At 44.4% G+C, this 16,369-nt stretch overlaps 20 non-coding genes across 20 annotated transcripts; 10 read left to right on the top strand and 10 right to left on the bottom strand.

Annotated features, from left to right (window-relative positions):
* Positions 1–891: 891 nt before the first annotated feature.
* trnar-ucg lies at positions 892–963 on the bottom strand. Its single transcript has one exon. It is a non-coding gene; the product is annotated as a tRNA-Arg (tRNA).
* Positions 964–2,091: 1,128 nt separating this feature from the next.
* On the top strand, positions 2,092–2,163 carry trnag-ucc. The gene has a single exon. It is a non-coding gene; the product is annotated as a tRNA-Gly (tRNA).
* Positions 2,164–2,475: 312 nt separating this feature from the next.
* On the bottom strand, positions 2,476–2,547 carry trnar-ucg. The gene has a single exon. It is a non-coding gene; the product is annotated as a tRNA-Arg (tRNA).
* A 1,128-nt stretch (positions 2,548–3,675) lies between these two features.
* Positions 3,676–3,747, top strand: trnag-ucc. Its single transcript has one exon. It is a non-coding gene; the product is annotated as a tRNA-Gly (tRNA).
* A 312-nt stretch (positions 3,748–4,059) lies between these two features.
* Positions 4,060–4,131, bottom strand: trnar-ucg. Its single transcript has one exon. It is a non-coding gene; the product is annotated as a tRNA-Arg (tRNA).
* Positions 4,132–5,259: 1,128 nt separating this feature from the next.
* On the top strand, positions 5,260–5,331 carry trnag-ucc. The gene has a single exon. It is a non-coding gene; the product is annotated as a tRNA-Gly (tRNA).
* A 312-nt stretch (positions 5,332–5,643) lies between these two features.
* On the bottom strand, positions 5,644–5,715 carry trnap-ugg. Its single transcript has one exon. It is a non-coding gene; the product is annotated as a tRNA-Pro (tRNA).
* Positions 5,716–6,658: 943 nt separating this feature from the next.
* On the top strand, positions 6,659–6,734 carry trnag-ucc. Its single transcript has one exon. It is a non-coding gene; the product is annotated as a tRNA-Gly (tRNA).
* Positions 6,735–7,037: 303 nt separating this feature from the next.
* On the bottom strand, positions 7,038–7,109 carry trnap-ugg. Its single transcript has one exon. It is a non-coding gene; the product is annotated as a tRNA-Pro (tRNA).
* A 939-nt stretch (positions 7,110–8,048) lies between these two features.
* On the top strand, positions 8,049–8,120 carry trnag-ucc. The gene has a single exon. It is a non-coding gene; the product is annotated as a tRNA-Gly (tRNA).
* A 312-nt stretch (positions 8,121–8,432) lies between these two features.
* On the bottom strand, positions 8,433–8,504 carry trnap-ugg. The gene has a single exon. It is a non-coding gene; the product is annotated as a tRNA-Pro (tRNA).
* A 950-nt stretch (positions 8,505–9,454) lies between these two features.
* Positions 9,455–9,526, top strand: trnag-ucc. The gene has a single exon. It is a non-coding gene; the product is annotated as a tRNA-Gly (tRNA).
* A 312-nt stretch (positions 9,527–9,838) lies between these two features.
* Positions 9,839–9,910, bottom strand: trnap-ugg. Its single transcript has one exon. It is a non-coding gene; the product is annotated as a tRNA-Pro (tRNA).
* A 963-nt stretch (positions 9,911–10,873) lies between these two features.
* Positions 10,874–10,945, top strand: trnag-ucc. Its single transcript has one exon. It is a non-coding gene; the product is annotated as a tRNA-Gly (tRNA).
* Positions 10,946–11,257: 312 nt separating this feature from the next.
* On the bottom strand, positions 11,258–11,329 carry trnap-ugg. Its single transcript has one exon. It is a non-coding gene; the product is annotated as a tRNA-Pro (tRNA).
* A 951-nt stretch (positions 11,330–12,280) lies between these two features.
* trnag-ucc lies at positions 12,281–12,352 on the top strand. The gene has a single exon. It is a non-coding gene; the product is annotated as a tRNA-Gly (tRNA).
* Positions 12,353–12,664: 312 nt separating this feature from the next.
* Positions 12,665–12,736, bottom strand: trnap-ugg. The gene has a single exon. It is a non-coding gene; the product is annotated as a tRNA-Pro (tRNA).
* Positions 12,737–13,679: 943 nt separating this feature from the next.
* trnag-ucc lies at positions 13,680–13,751 on the top strand. The gene has a single exon. It is a non-coding gene; the product is annotated as a tRNA-Gly (tRNA).
* A 312-nt stretch (positions 13,752–14,063) lies between these two features.
* On the bottom strand, positions 14,064–14,135 carry trnap-ugg. Its single transcript has one exon. It is a non-coding gene; the product is annotated as a tRNA-Pro (tRNA).
* A 944-nt stretch (positions 14,136–15,079) lies between these two features.
* On the top strand, positions 15,080–15,151 carry trnag-ucc. Its single transcript has one exon. It is a non-coding gene; the product is annotated as a tRNA-Gly (tRNA).
* The last annotated feature ends 1,218 nt before the right edge of the window (positions 15,152–16,369 follow it).

Below are 16,369 nucleotides of genomic sequence, written 5' to 3'. Positions count from 1 at the left end.
TTTTTCCTCTAATTTATTCTGAGTAAGTGGGAGAACTTGCACAATTGGTGGCTGACTAAATACTTTTTTTCCCCACTGTACATTATTTTCCCATTTCAATCTTATACCAACCAGATTGAATTTACAATATACAACGGGGGTTGGCAGCTAGACTAGGCCTCCAGTCAATTTGTTGCTGAGCATCTGTTTGTGACGTCAGTGTGTCATGTACTGGAAAAGCGTCTATAGCCACTTCCTCAAAATAGTCAGATAACTCAAGAATTCCGTCTTTAATGTTGATGTTTTTGGAGATCTTAGTCATGCAATTTTACATCTAACTAAGATGTTTGTTGCACTATTTCACAATGAAAAAATCTGAATGAAAACGACTTGAATATAATGCACTGTTTACCCAGCTTAATCAACAACTAGACCAAAAAGCCGTTTGGTCAAAGAATTTTGGCTTGCCATAGAAATGACGGTCAGGATATTATTTCATTCTCCATGTTGCCGTATTAAAGTATATAGCATTGGTGGTATAGTGGTGAGCATAGCTGCCTTCCAAGCAGTTGACCCGTGTTCGATTCCCCGGTCAATGCAAAGCTGCAAGCATTTACTGATTTTAGGTGCTGCATTTAATCTCCAGCGGCGTGGGTTCGAATCAATATCCTTGTTTGTGTAAGTATTCAAAGTCTGCTTTACTCTAGCATGTCGATATTCATTTAGAGTCCTTCAAGGATGAAATTAATAAATGTTGTGCGACGTTGAACCCGCTGGTGCAGACCACAATGGATTAGCAGTCCATCACCTTAACCACTCAGCCCCCTCGTCAGGCGCTCTTGTGCTGGCAGTTGACCCTCCTACCAGTGGCCCGAGATCCGCCTATCTCAGCTTATTAAAGGCTCCACAAAAGGGCTCGTCTGGGATTTGAACCCAGGACCTATCGCACCGAAAGCGAGAATCATACCCCTAGACCAACGAGCCTTTTGAGTGTTTTGCTTTCCCCAGCAATGACGGTGAGTATAATAATAATAATAATATAATATGCCATTTAGCAGACGCTTTTATCCAAAGCGACTTACAGTCATGCGTGCATGCATTTTATTTTTTATTTTATTTTTTTTGTGTATGGGTGGTCCCGGGGATCGAACCCACTACCTTGGCGTTACAAGCGCCGTGCTCTACCAGCTGAGCTACAGAGGACCAGTATATGGATTGACGTGTCCATGGTGCCAGGAAAGACTTACATGTGAGTGTTGGTGGTATACCCGTGAGCGTAGCTATCTTCCAAGTAGTAGACCAGGGTTCAGTTCAAATCATCTGTAATTCATCTGCTGCGTCTTTCTGATACCATCTCTTTCAGCCATAACAGCAAAACAATTACGATGTGTGTAGACAAATGAAGAAAGAGATAAATGAAGATTTTTAAAAAGAATACATTTATTTTGAGTCGATTGACGCACCGGTACGTGAATCGAAGTCAAATGTTTTTTAAAATCCCCATTAAAATCTGTCAGTTTTACACTAGAGATATCCGATTTTTGTATCGTATGAATCTCAATCCTCTATAACCGCTGATGTCACACCTCCGCTTCTGCTGTGAAAGGCGGCAGAGCAAGAGCGCTGTTTGTCAAACCATGAGACATCCCGATAATCAATCTTCTCACAATAATGTATTTAGCTTCTGAACTATTTAACCTACACATTTCTTCGACCACTCTATGGAAAGGGGATACTCTCACGGACATGATGGTGTTCTCCGTTTTGCTCTATGACCCCCACAAGTCTCAGGGGGCTTGTCTAAAGTCGGTACTGTCTACATGCCAACTTCTGTTTGTAGCGTCAGAGCAGTTTAGCCTTCAAGCTACTTTGACCCCACTTGTCACAATGTTCTACGTTTTGCCCTACGTTCCCCACAAGTGTCACGGGAGTCGTCTGAAGGTAACCGGTACTGGTTAAAATGAGAGATTTTTTAACCTTGGACCTTTCGCACCCTAGGCCATAATCATACAACTAGACCAAAAAGCCGTTTGGTCAAAGAATTTTGGCTTGCCATAGAAATGACGGTCAGGATATTATTTCATTCTCCATGTTGCCGTATTAAAGTATATAGCATTGGTGGTATAGTGGTGAGCATAGCTGCCTTCCAAGCAGTTGACCCGTGTTCGATTCCCGGTCAATGCAAAGCTGCAAGCATTTACTGATTTTAGGTGCTGCATTTAATCTCCAGCGGCGTGGGTTCGAATCAATATCCTTGTTTGTGTAAGTATTCAAAGTCTGCTTTACTCTAGCATGTCGATATTCATTTAGAGTCCTTCAAGGATGAAATTAATAAATGTTGTGCGACGTTGAACCCGCTGGTGCAGACCACAATGGATTAGCAGTCCATCACCTTAACCACTCAGCCCCCTCGTCAGGCGCTCTTGTGCTGGCAGTTGACCCTCCTACCAGTGGCCCGAGATCCGCCTATCTCAGCTTATTAAAGGCTCCACAAAAGGGCTCGTCTGGGATTTGAACCCAGGACCTATCGCACCGAAAGCGAGAATCATACCCCTAGACCAACGAGCCTTTTGAGTGTTTTGCTTTCCCCAGCAATGACGGTGAGTATAATAATAATAATAATATAATATGCCATTTAGCAGACGCTTTTATCCAAAGCGACTTACAGTCATGCGTGCATGCATTTTATTTTTTATTTTATTTTTTTTGTGTATGGGTGGTCCCGGGGATCGAACCCACTACCTTGGCGTTACAAGCGCCGTGCTCTACCAGCTGAGCTACAGAGGACCAGTATATGGATTGACGTGTCCATGGTGCCAGGAAAGACTTACATGTGAGTGTTGGTGGTATACCCGTGAGCGTAGCTATCTTCCAAGTAGTAGACCAGGGTTCAGTTCAAATCATCTGTAATTCATCTGCTGCGTCTTTCTGATACCATCTCTTTCAGCCATAACAGCAAAACAATTACGATGTGTGTAGACAAATGAAGAAAGAGATAAATGAAGATTTTTTAAAAGAATACATTTATTTTGAGTCGATTGACGCACCGGTACGTGAATCGAAGTCAAATGTTTTTTAAAATCCCCATTAAAATCTGTCAGTTTTACACTAGAGATATCCGATTTTTGCATCGTATGAATCTCAATCCTCTATAACCGCTGATGTCACACCTCCGCTTCTGCTGTGAAAGGCGGCAGAGCAAGAGCGCTGTTTGTCAAACCATGAGACATCCCGATAATCAATCTTCTCACAATAATGTATTTAGCTTCTGAACTATTTAACCTACACATTTCTTCGACCACTCTATGGAAAGGGGATACTCTCACGGACATGATGGTGTTCTCCGTTTTGCTCTATGACCCCCACAAGTCTCAGGGGGCTTGTCTAAAGTCGGTACTGTCTACATGCCAACTTCTGTTTGTAGCGTCAGAGCAGTTTAGCCTTCAAGCTACTTTGACCCCACTTGTCACAATGTTCTACGTTTTGCCCTACGTTCCCCACAAGTGTCACGGGAGTCGTCTGAAGGTAACCGGTACTGGTTAAAATGAGAGATTTTTTAACCTTGGACCTTTCGCACCCTAGGCCATAATCATACAACTAGACCAAAAAGCCGTTTGGTCAAAGAATTTTGGCTTGCCATAGAAATGACGGTCAGGATATTATTTCATTCTCCATGTTGCCGTATTAAAGTATATAGCATTGGTGGTATAGTGGTGAGCATAGCTGCCTTCCAAGCAGTTGACCCGGGTTCGATTCCCGGTCAATGCAAAGCTGCAAGCATTTACTGATTTTAGGTGCTGCATTTAATCTCCAGCGGCGTGGGTTCGAATCAATATCCTTGTTTGTGTAAGTATTCAAAGTCTGCTTTACTCTAGCATGTCGATATTCATTTAGAGTCCTTCAAGGATGAAATTAATAAATGTTGTGCGACGTTGAACCCGCTGGTGCAGACCACAATGGATTAGCAGTCCATCACCTTAACCACTCAGCCCCCTCGTCAGGCGCTCTTGTGCTGGCAGTTGACCCTCCTACCAGTGGCCCGAGATCCGCCTATCTCAGCTTATTAAAGGCTCCACAAAAGGGCTCGTCTGGGATTTGAACCCAGGACCTATCGCACCGAAAGCGAGAATCATACCCCTAGACCAACGAGCCTTTTGAGTGTTTTGCTTTCCCCAGCAATGACGGTGAGTATAATAATAATAATAATATAATATGCCATTTAGCAGACGCTTTTATCCAAAGCGACTTACAGTCATGCGTGCATGCATTTTATTTTTTATTTTATTTTTTTTGTGTATGGGTGGTCCCGGGGATCGAACCCACTACCTTGGCGTTACAAGCGCCGTGCTCTACCAGCTGAGCTACAGAGGACCAGTATATGGATTGACGTGTCCATGGTGCCAGGAAAGACTTACATGTGAGTGTTGGTGGTATACCCGTGAGCGTAGCTATCTTCCAAGTAGTAGACCAGGGTTCAGTTCAAATCATCTGTAATTCATCTGCTGCGTCTTTCTGATACCATCTCTTTCAGCCATAACAGCAAAACAATTACGATGTGTGTAGACAAATGAAGAAAGAGATAAATGAAGATTTTTAAAAAGAATACATTTATTTTGAGTCGATTGACGCACCGGTACGTGAATCGAAGTCAAAGGTTTTTTTAAATCCCCATTAAAATCTGTCAGTTTTACACTAGAGATATCCGATTTTTGCATCGTATGAATCTCAATCCTCTATAACCGCTGATGTCACACCTCCGCTTCTGCTGTGAAAGGCGGCAGAGCAAGAGCGCTGTTTGTCAAACCATGAGACATCCCGATAATCAATCTTCTCACAATAATGTATTTAGCTTCTGAACTATTTAACCTACACATTTCTTCGACCACTCTATGGAAAGGGGATACTCTCACGGACATGATGGTGTTCTCCGTTTTGCTCTATGACCCCCACAAGTCTCAGGGGGCTTGTCTAAAGTCGGTACTGTCTACATGCCAACTTCTGTTTGTAGCGTCAGAGCAGTTTAGCCTTCAAGCTACTTTGACCCCACTTGTCACAATGTTCTACGTTTTGCCCTACGTTCCCCACAAGTGTCACGGGAGTCGTCTGAAGGTAACCGGTACTGGTTAAAATGAGAGATTTTTTAACCTTGGACCTTTCGCACCCTAGGCCATAATCATACAACTAGACCAAAAAGCCGTTTGGTCAAAGAATTTTGGCTTGCCATAGAAATGACGGTCAGGATATTATTTCATTCTCCATGTTGCCGTATTAAAGTATATAGCATTGGTGGTATAGTGGTGAGCATAGCTGCCTTCCAAGCAGTTGACCCGGGTTCGATTCCCGGTCAATGCAAAGCTGCAAGCATTTACTGATTTTAGGTGCTGCATTTAATCTCCAGCGGCGTGGGTTCGAATCAATATCCTTGTTTGTGTAAGTATTCAAAGTCTGCTTTACTCTAGCATGTCGATATTCATTTAGAGTCCTTCAAGGATGAAATTAATAAATGTTGTGCGACGTTGAACCCGCTGGTGCAGACCACAATGGATTAGCAGTCCATCACCTTAACCACTCAGCCCCCTCGTCAGGCGCTCTTGTGCTGGCAGTTGCCCCTCCTACCAGTGGCCCGAGATCCGCCTATCTCAGCTTATTAAAGGCTCCACAAAAGGGCTCGTCTGGGATTTGAACCCAGGACCTCTCGCACCCAAAGCGAGAATCATACCCCTAGACCAAAGAGCCTTTTGAGCTGTTTTGCTTTCCCCAGCAATGACGGGTGAGTATATGGATTGACGTGTCCATGGTGCCAGGAAAGACTTACATGTGAGTGTTGGTGGTATACCCGTGAGCGTAGCTATCTTCCAAGTAGTAGACCAGGGTTCAGTTCAAATCATCTGTAATTCATCTGCTGCGTCTTTCTGATACCATCTCTTTCAGCCATAACAGCAAAACAATTACGATGTGTGTAGACAAATGAAGAAAGAGATAAATGAAGATTTTTAAAAAGAATACATTTATTTTGAGTCGATTGACGCACCGGTACGTGAATCGAAGTCAAATGTTTTTTTAAATCCCCATTAAAATCTGTCAGTTTTACACTAGAGATATCCGATTTTTGTATCGTATGAATCTCAATCCTCTATAACCGCTGATGTCACACCTCTGCTTCTGCTGTGAACGGCGGCAGAGCAAGAGCGCTGTTTGTCAAACCATGAGACATCCCGATAATCAATCTTCTCACAATAATGTATTTAGCTTCTGAACTATTTAACCTACACATTTCTTCGACCACTCTATGGAAAGGGGATACTCTCACGGACATGATGGTGTTCTCCGTTTTGCTCTATGACCCCCACAAGTCTCAGGGGGCTTGTCTAAAGTCGGTACTGTCTACATGCCAACTTCTGTTTGTAGCGTCAGAGCAGTTTAGCCTTCAAGCTACTTTGACCCCACTTGTCACAATGTTCTACGTTTTGCCCTACGTTCCCCACAAGTGTCACGGGAGTCGTCTGAAGGTAACCGGTACTGGTTAAAATGAGAGATTTTTTAACCTTGGACCTTTCGCACCCTAGGCCATAATCATACAACTAGACCAAAAAGCCGTTTGGTCAAAGAATTTTGGCTTGCCATAGAAATGACGGTCAGGATATTATTTCATTCTCCATGTTGCCGTATTAAAGTATATTGCATTGGTGGTATAGTGGTGAGCATAGCTGCCTTCCAAGCAGTTGACCCGGGTTCGATTCCCGGCAAAGCAGCAAGCATTTACTGATTTTAGGTGCTGCATTTAATCTCCAGCGGCGTGGGTTCGAATCAATATCCTTGTTTGTGTAAGTATTCAAAGTCTGCTTTACTCTAGCATGTCGATATTCATTTAGAGTCCTTCAAGGATGAAATTAATAAATGTTGTGCGACGTTGAACCCGCTGGTGCAGACCACAATGGATTAGCAGTCCATCACCTTAACCACTCAGCCCCCTCGTCAGGCGCTCTTGTGCTGGCAGTTGCCCCTCCTACCAGTGGCCCGAGATCCGCCTATCTCAGCTTATTAAAGGCTCCACAAAAGGGCTCGTCTGGGATTTGAACCCAGGACCTCTCGCACCCAAAGCGAGAATCATACCCCTAGACCAACGAGCCTTTTGAGTGTTTTGCTTTCCCCAGCAATGACGGTGAGTATATGGATTGACGTGTCCATGGTGCCAGGAAAGACTTACATGTGAGTGTTGGTGGTATACCCGTGAGCGTAGCTATCTTCCAAGTAGTAGACCAGGGTTCAGTTCAAATCATCTGTAATTCATCTGCTGCGTCTTTCTGATACCATCTCTTTCAGCCATAACAGCAAAACAATTACGATGTGTGTAGACAAATGAAGAAAGAGATAAATGAAGATTTTTAAAAAGAATACATTTATTTTGAGTCGATTGGCCGATACGTGAATCGAAGTCAAATGTTTTTTTAAATCCCCATTAAAATCTGTCAGTTTTACACTAGAGATATCCGATTTTTGTATCGTATGAATCTCAATCCTCTATAACCGCTGATGTCACACCTCTGCTTCTGCTGTGAACGGCGGCAGAGCAAGAGCGCTGTTTGTCAAACCATGAGACATCCCGATAATCAATCTTCTCACAATAATGTATTTAGCTTCTGAACTATTTAACCTACACATTTCTTCGACCACTCTATGGAAAGGGGATACTCTCACGGACATGATGGTGTTCTCCGTTTTGCTCTATGACCCCCCACAAGTCTCAGGGGGCTCGTCTAAAGTCGGTACTGTCTACATGCCAACTTCTGTTTGTAGCGTCAGAGCAGATTAGCCTTCAAGCTACTTTGACCCCACTTGTCACAATGTTCTACGTTTTGCCCTACGTTCCCCACAAGTGTCACGGGAGTCGTCTGAAGGTAACCGGTACTGGTTAAAATGAGAGATTTTTTAACCTTGGACCTTTCGCACCCTAGGCCATAATCATACAACTAGACCAAAAAGCCGTTTGGTCAAAGAATTTTGGCTTGCCATAGAAATGACGGTTAGGATATGATTTTATTCTCCATGTTGCCGTATTAAATTATATTGCATTGGTGGTATAGTGGTGAGCATAGCTGCCTTCCAAGCAGTTGACCCGGGTTCGATTCCCGGCCAATGCAAAGCAGCAATCATTTACTGATTTTAGGTGCTGCATTTAATCTCCAGCGTCGTGGGTTCGAATCAATATCCTTGTTTGTGTAAGTATTCAAAGTCTGCTTTACTCTAGCATGTCGATATTCATTTAGAGTCCTTCAAGGATGAAATTAATAAATGTTGTGCGACGTTGAACCCGCTGGTGCAGACCACAATGGATTAGCAGTCCATCACCTTAACCACTCAGCCCCCTCGTCAGGCGCTCTGGTGGTGGCAGTTGCCCCTCCTACCAGTGGCCCGAGATCCGCCTATCTCAGCTTATTAAAGGCTCCACAAATGGGCTCGTCTGGGATTTGAACCCAGGACCTCTCGCACCCAAAGCGAGAATCATACCCCTAGACCAACGAGCCTTTTGAGTGTTGACATGTTTTGCTTTCCCCAGCAATGACGGTGAGTATATGGATTGACGTGTCCATGGTGCCAGGAAAGACTTACATGTGAGTGTTGGTGGTATACCCGTGAGCGTAGCTATCTTCCAAGTAGTAGACCAGGGTTCAGTTCAAATCATCTGTAATTCATCTGCTGCGTCTTTCTGATACCATCTCTTTCAGCCATAACAGCAAAACAATTACGATGTGTGTAGACAAATGAAGAAAGAGATAAATGAAGATTTTTAAAAAGAATACATTTATTTTGAGTCGATTGACGCACCGGTACGTGAATCGAAGTCAAATGTTTTTTTAAATCCCCATTAAAATCTGTCAGTTTTACACTAGAGATATCCGATTTTTGTATCGTATGAATCTCAATCCTCTATAACCGCTGATGTCACACCTCCGCTTCTGCTGTGAAAGGCGGCAGAGCAAGAGCGCTGTTTGTCAAACCATGAGACATCCCGATAATCAATCTTCTCACAATAATGTATTTAGCTTCTGAACTATTTAACCTACACATTTTTTTGACCACTCTATGGAAAGGGGATACTCTCACGGACATGATGGTGTTCTCCGTTTTGCTCTATGACCCCCACAAGTCTCAGGGGGCTCGTCTAAAGTCGGTACTGTCTACATGCCAACTTCTGTTTGTAGCGTCAGAGCAGATTAGCCTTCAAGCTACTTTGACCCCACTTGTCACAATGTTCTACGTTTTGCCCTACGTTCCCCACAAGTGTCACGGGAGTCGTCTGAAGGTAACCGGTACTGGTTAAAATGAGAGATTTTTTAACCTTGGACCTTTCGCACCCTAGGCCATAATCATACAACTAGACCAAAAAGCCGTTTGGTCAAAGAATTTTGGCTTGCCATAGAAATGACGGTTAGGATATGATTTTATTCTCCATGTTGCCGTATTAAATTATATTGCATTGGTGGTATAGTGGTGAGCATAGCTGCCTTCCAAGCAGTTGACCCGGGTTCGATTCCCGGCCAATGCAAAGCAGCAATCATTTACTGATTTTAGGTGCTGCATTTAATCTCCAGCGTCGTGGGTTCGAATCAATATCCTTGTTTGTGTAAGTATTCAAAGTCTGCTTTACTCTAGCATGTCAATATTCATTTAGAGTCCTTCAAGGATGAAATTAATAAATGTTGTGCGACGTTGAACCCGCTGGTGCAGACCACAATGGATTAGCAGTCCATCACCTTAACCACTCAGCCCCCTCGTCAGGCGCTCTGGTGCTGGCAGTTGCCCCTCCTACCAGTGGCCCGAGATCCGCCTATCTCATCTTATTAAAGGCTCCTCAAAAGGGCTCGTCTGGGATTTGAACCCAGGACCTCTCGCACCCAAAGCGAGAATCATACCCCTAGACCAACGAGCCTTTTGAGCCTTTTGAGTGTTGACATGTTTTGCTTTCCCCAGCAATGACGGTGAGTATATGGATTGACGTGTCCATGGTGCCAGGAAAGACTGAATTACATGTGAGTGTTTGTGGTATACCTGTGAGCGTAGCTATCTTCCAAGTAGTAGACCAGGGTTCAGTTCAAATCATCTGTAATTCATCTGCTGCGTCTTTCTGATACCATCTCTTTCAGCCATAACAGCAAAACAATTACGATGTGTGTAGACAAATGAAGAAAGAGATAAATGAAGATTTTTAAAAAGAATACATTTATTTTGAGTCGATTGGCCTTTTGATCACGTGAATCGAAGTCAAATGTTTTTTAAATCCCCATTAAAATCTGTCAGTTTTACACTAGATATATCCGATTTTTGTATCGTATGAATCTCAATCCTCCATAACCGCTGATGTCACACCTCCGCTTTTGCTGTGAAAGGCAGCAGAGCTAGAGCGCTGTTTGTCAAACCATGAGACATCCCGATAATCGATCTTCTCACAATAATGTATTTAGCTTCTGAACTATTTAACCTACACATTTTTTTGACCACTCTATGGAAAGGGGATACTCTCACGGACATGATGGTGTTCTCCGTTTTGCTCTATGACCCCCACAAGTCTCAGGGGGCTCGTCTAAAGTCGGTACTGTCTACATGCCAACTTCTGTTTGTAGCGTCAGAGCAGATTAGCCTTCAAGCTACTTTGACCCCACTTGTCACAATGTTCTACGTTTTGCCCTACGTTCCCCACAAGTGTCACGGGAGTCGTCTGAAGGTAACCGGTACTGGTTAAAATGAGAGATTTTTTAACCTTGGACCTTTCGCACCCTAGGCCATAATCATACAACTAGACCAAAAAGCCGTTTGGTCAAAGAATTTTGGCTTGCCATAGAAATGACGGTCAGGATATGATTTTATTCTCCATGTTGCCGTATTAAATTATATTGCATTGGTGGTATAGTGGTGAGCATAGCTGCCTTCCAAGCAGTTGACCCGGGTTCGATTCCCGGCCAATGCAAAGCAGCAAGAATTTACTGATTTTGGGTGCTGCATTTAATCTCCAGCGGCGTGGGTTTGAATCAATATCCTTGTTTGTGTAAGTATTCAAAGTCTGCTTTACTCTAGCATGTCAATATTCATTTAGAGTCCTTCAAGGATGAAATTAATAAATGTTGTGCGACGTTGAACACGCTGGTGCAGACCACAATGGATTAGCAGTCCATCACCTTAACCACTCAGCCCCCTCGTCAGGCGCTCTGGTGCTGGCAGTTGCCCCTCCTACCAGTGGCCCGAGATCCGCCTATCTCATCTTATTAAAGGCTCCTCAAAAGGGCTCGTCTGGGATTTGAACCCAGGACCTCTCGCACCCAAAGCGAGAATCATACCCCTAGACCAACGAGCCTTTTGAGCCTTTTGAGTGTTTTGCTTTCCCCAGCAATGACGGTGAGTATATGGATTGACGTGTCCATGGTGCCAGGAAAGACTTACATGTGAGTGTTGGTGGTATACCTGTGAGCGTAGCTATCTTCCAAGTAGTAGACCAGGGTTCAGTTCAAATCATCTGTAATTCATCTGCTGCGTCTTTCTGATATCATCTCTTTCAGCCATAACAGCAAAACAATTACCATGTGTGTAGACAAATGAAGAAAGAGATAAATGAAGATTTTTAAAAAGAATACATTTATTTTGAGTCGATTGACGCACCGGTACGTGAATCGAAGTCAAATGTTTTTTTAAATCCCCATTAAAATCTGTCAGTTTTACACTAGAGATATCCAATTTTTGTATCGTATGAATCTCAATCCTCTATAACCGCTGATGTCACACCTCCGCTTCTGCTGTGAAAGGCGGCAGAGCTAGAGCGCTGTTTGTCAAACCATGAGACATCCCGATAATCAATCTTCTCACAATAATGTATTTAGCTTCTGAACTATTTAACCTACACATTTTTTTGACCACTCTATGGAAAGGGGATACTCTCACGGACATGATGGTGTTCTCCGTTTTGCTCTATGACCCCCACAAGTCTCAGGGGGCTCGTCTAAAGTCGGTACTGTCTACATGCCAACTTCTGTTTGTAGCGTCAGAGCAGATTAGCCTTCAAGCTACTTTGACCCCACTTGTCACAATGTTCTACATTTTGCCCTACGTTCCCCACAAGTGTCACGGGAGTCGTCTGAAGGTAACCGGTACTGGTTAAAATGAGAGATTTTTTAACCTTGGACCTTTCGCACCCTAGGCCATAATCATACAACTAGACCAAAAAGCCGTTTGGTCAAAGAATTTTGGCTTGCCATAGAAATGACGGTCAGGATATGATTTTATTCTCCATGTTGCCGTATTAAATTATATTGCATTGGTGGTATAGTGGTGAGCATAGCTGCCTTCCAAGCAGTTGACCCGGGTTCGATTCCCGGCCAATGCAAAGCAGCAAGAATTTACTGATTTTGGGTGCTGCATTTAATCTCCAGCGGCGTGGGTTTGAATCAATATCCTTGTTTGTGTAAGTATTCAAAGTCTGCTTTACTCTAGCATGTCAATATTCATTTAGAGTCCTTCAAGGATGAAATTAATAAATGTTGTGCGACGTTGAACCCGCTGGTGCAGACCACAATGGATTAGCAGTCCATCACCTTAACCACTCAGCCCCCTCGTCAGGCGCTCTGGTGGTGGCAGTTCCCCCTCCTACCAGTGGCCCGAGATCCGCCTATCTCAGCTTATTAAAGGCTCCACAAATGGGCTCGTCTGGGATTTGAACCCAGGACCTCTCGCACCCAAAGCGAGAATCATACCCCTAGACCAACGAGCCTTTTGAGTGTTTTGCTTTCCCCAGCAATGACGGTGAGTATATGGATTGACGTGTCCATGGTGCCAGGAAAGACTGAATTACATGTGAGTGTTTGTGGTATACCTGTGAGCGTAGCTATCTTCCAAGTAGTAGACCAGGGTTCAGTTCAAATCATCTGTAATTCATCTGCTGCGTCTTTCTGATACCATCTCTTTCAGCCATAACAGCAAAACAATTACGATGTGTGTAGACAAATGAAGAAAGAGATAAATGAAGATTTTTAAAAAGAATACATTTATTTTGAGTCGATTGACCTTTGATGCGTGAATCGAAGTCAAATGTTTTTTAAAATCCCCATTAAAATCTGTCAGTTTTACACTAGAGATATCCGATTTTGTATCGTATGAATCTCAATCCTCTATAACCGCTGATGTCACACCTCCGCTTCTGCTGTGAACGGCGGCAGAGCAAGAGCGCTGTTTGTCAAACCATGAGACATCCCGATAATCAATCTTCTCACAATAATGTATTTAGCTTCTGAACTATTTAACCTACACATTTCTTCGACCACTCTATGGAAAGGGGATACTCTCACAGACATGATGGTGTTCTCCGTTTTGCTCTATGACCCCCACAAGTCTCAGGGGGCTTGTCTAAAGTCGGTACTGTCTACATGCCAACTTCTGTTTGTAGCGTCAGAGCAGTTTAGCCTTCAAGCTACTTTGACCCCACTTGTCACAATGTTCTACGTTTTGCCCTACGTTCCCCACAAGTGTCACGGAGTCGTCTGAAGGTAACCGGTACTGGTTAAAATGAGAGATTTTTTAACCTTGGACCTTTCGCACCCTAGGCCATAATCATACAACTAGACCAAAAAGCCGTTTGGTCAAAGAATTTTGGCTTGCCATAGAAATGACGGTCAGGATATGATTTTATTCTCCATGTTGCCGTATTAAATTATATTGCATTGGTGGTATAGTGGTGAGCATAGCTGCCTTCCAAGCAGTTGACCCGGGTTCGATTCCCGGCCAATGCAAAGCAGCAAGCATTTACTGATTTTGGGTGCTGCATTTAATCTCCAGCGGCGTGGGTTTGAATCAATATCCTTGTTTGTGTAAGTATTCAAAGTCTGCTTTACTCTAGCATGTCAATATTCATTTAGAGTCCTTCAAGGATGAAATTAATAAATGTTGTGCGACGTTGAACACGCTGGTGCAGACCACAATGGATTAGCAGTCCATCACCTTAACCACTCAGCCCCCTCGTCAGGCGCTCTGGTGCTGGCAGTTGCCCCTCCTACCAGTGGCCCGAGATCCGCCTATCTCATCTTATTAAAGGCTCCACAAAAGGGCTCGTCTGGGATTTGAACCCAGGACCTCTCGCACCCAAAGCGAGAATCATACCCCTAGACCAACGAGCCTTTTGAGCCTTTTGAGTGTTTTGCTTTCCCCAGCAATGACGGTGAGTATATGGATTGACGTGTCCATGGTGCCAGGAAAGACTTACATGTGAGTGTTGGTGGTATACCTGTGAGCGTAGCTATCTTCCAAGTAGTAGACCAGGGTTCAGTTCAAATCATCTGTAATTCATCTGCTGCGTCTTTCTGATATCATCTCTTTCAGCCATAACAGCAAAACAATTACCATGTGTGTAGACAAATGAAGAAAGAGATAAATGAAGATTTTTAAAAAGAATACATTTATTTTGAGTCGATTGACCGAGTGCGTGAATCGAAGTCAAATGTTTTTTAAATCCCCATTAAAATCTGTCAGTTTTACACTAGAGATATCCGATTTTTGTTCTATGAATCTCAATCCTCTATAACCGCTGATGTCACACCTCCGCTTCTGCTGTGAACGGCGGCAGAGCAAGAGCGCTGTTTGTCAAACCATGAGACATCCCGATAATCAATCTTCTCACAATAATGTATTTAGCTTCTGAACTATTTAACCTACACATTTTTTTGACCACTCTATGGAAAGGGGATACTCTCACAGACATGATGGTGTTCTCCGTTTTGCTCTATGACCCCCACAAGTCTCAGGGGGCTCGTCTAAAGTCGGTACTGTCTACATGCCAACTTCTGTTTGTAGCGTCAGAGCAGATTAGCCTTCAAGCTACTTTGACCCCACTTGTCACAATGTTCTACGTTTTGCCCTACGTTCCCACAAGTGTCACGGGAGTCGTCTGAAGGTAACCGGTACTGGTTAAAATGAGAGATTTTTTAACCTTGGACCTTTCGCACCCTAGGCCATAATCATACAACTAGACCAAAAAGCCGTTTGGTCAAAGAATTTTGGCTTGCCATAGAAATGACGGTCAGGATATTATTTCATTCTCCATGTTGCCGTATTAAAGTATATTGCATTGGTGGTATAGTGGTGAGCATAGCTGCCTTCCAAGCAGTTGACCCGGGTTCGATTCCCGGCCAATGCAAAGCAGCAAGCATTTACTGATTTTAGGTGCTGCATTTAATCTCCAGCGCGTGGGTTCGAATCAATATCCTTGTTTGTGTAAGTATTCAAAGTCTGCTTTACTCTAGCATGTCGATATTCATTTAGAGTCCTTCAAGGATGAAATTAATAAATGTTGTGCGACGTTGAACCCGCTGGTGCAGACCACAATGGATTAGCAGTCCATCACCTTAACCACTCAGCCCCCTCGTCAGGCGCTCTTGTGCTGGCAGTTGCCCCTCCTACCAGTGTCCCGAGATCCGCCTATCTCAGCTTATTAACCCTCCCGTTGTCCTGGTATTCTGTACACACGCCGTGCCCTCCGGGTCGAACTGTCCCCCTCTCACTAAAGGCCCAGTTGGAACATGTGGGACAGTATGGGTGCGAACAGCCTTTGCAGATGTATTTGTTACACCTGGTGCACACCGTGTGTGTTTTACAGTCCTTCTTTGTGGGGCAGACCTGACACCTCTTCCTCTTACTGGGTTGTGCGGGGTTGGGTGCTTGGGCCGGTGCTGCGTGGTCCGGTGCTGCGGGGGCGTGATCCCGCCTGGGCTGATCACGATACGTAGCCCTCTGAACAGCTTTGACGAGCGCCGCAGAGGCTTCGGTGCGAGGGAGACGGGCCCTTCTTTGTATGAACGGAGTCACTAGTGCCTTTCCCAGTTGCTCGAGGAACACCCTCCTCTTGTTTTGCTTGCCAGGCATCCAAGTGGGGTTGAGCTCTCGCCATATGGCAAAAGCGTTGTAAGAGGACACGTCAAGGATGTTGTGGAAGATGACCAGGGGCCAGCGCACGGTCATCCTCCTGCAGCTGTAGGTTCCAATCACCTTGTCTAGGTTGTCCACACCTCCCTTGTTGCTGTTGTAGTCTAGGACGATGGCCGGCTTCTTGTCCTGGCGACGGCTAACGTGAGCCTCGGTGTGCAGCGTGCTCAGGAGTAAGACGTTCTTGTTTTTCTTTGCCAGGTAGGACACTAGAGCGGTGGTGGGCGTGAAGGCGAACTTGGAGGAGAAGAGGAGCCTGTCCTTTGAGGCGAGCAGCGCCTGCGGGAGCTCTAGCTTGTTCTTTCTGACCGTGCCGACCACGGTGACGTTCCTGGTCAGGAGCTGGCGCGCGAGCTCGTATGAGGTGAAGAAATTGTCGCAGGTGACGTTGTGACCCCTGAGTCCCTGCGTCAAATCGAGCACGACCCTCATC

Source organism: Coregonus clupeaformis, unplaced genomic scaffold, assembly GCF_020615455.1.
Source record: "Coregonus clupeaformis isolate EN_2021a unplaced genomic scaffold, ASM2061545v1 scaf0991, whole genome shotgun sequence".
Taxonomy (NCBI): Eukaryota; Metazoa; Chordata; class Actinopteri; order Salmoniformes; family Salmonidae; genus Coregonus; species Coregonus clupeaformis.
Note: the sequence above shows the minus strand (reverse complement) of the source record. Positions and strands in the feature narration are given on the sequence as shown.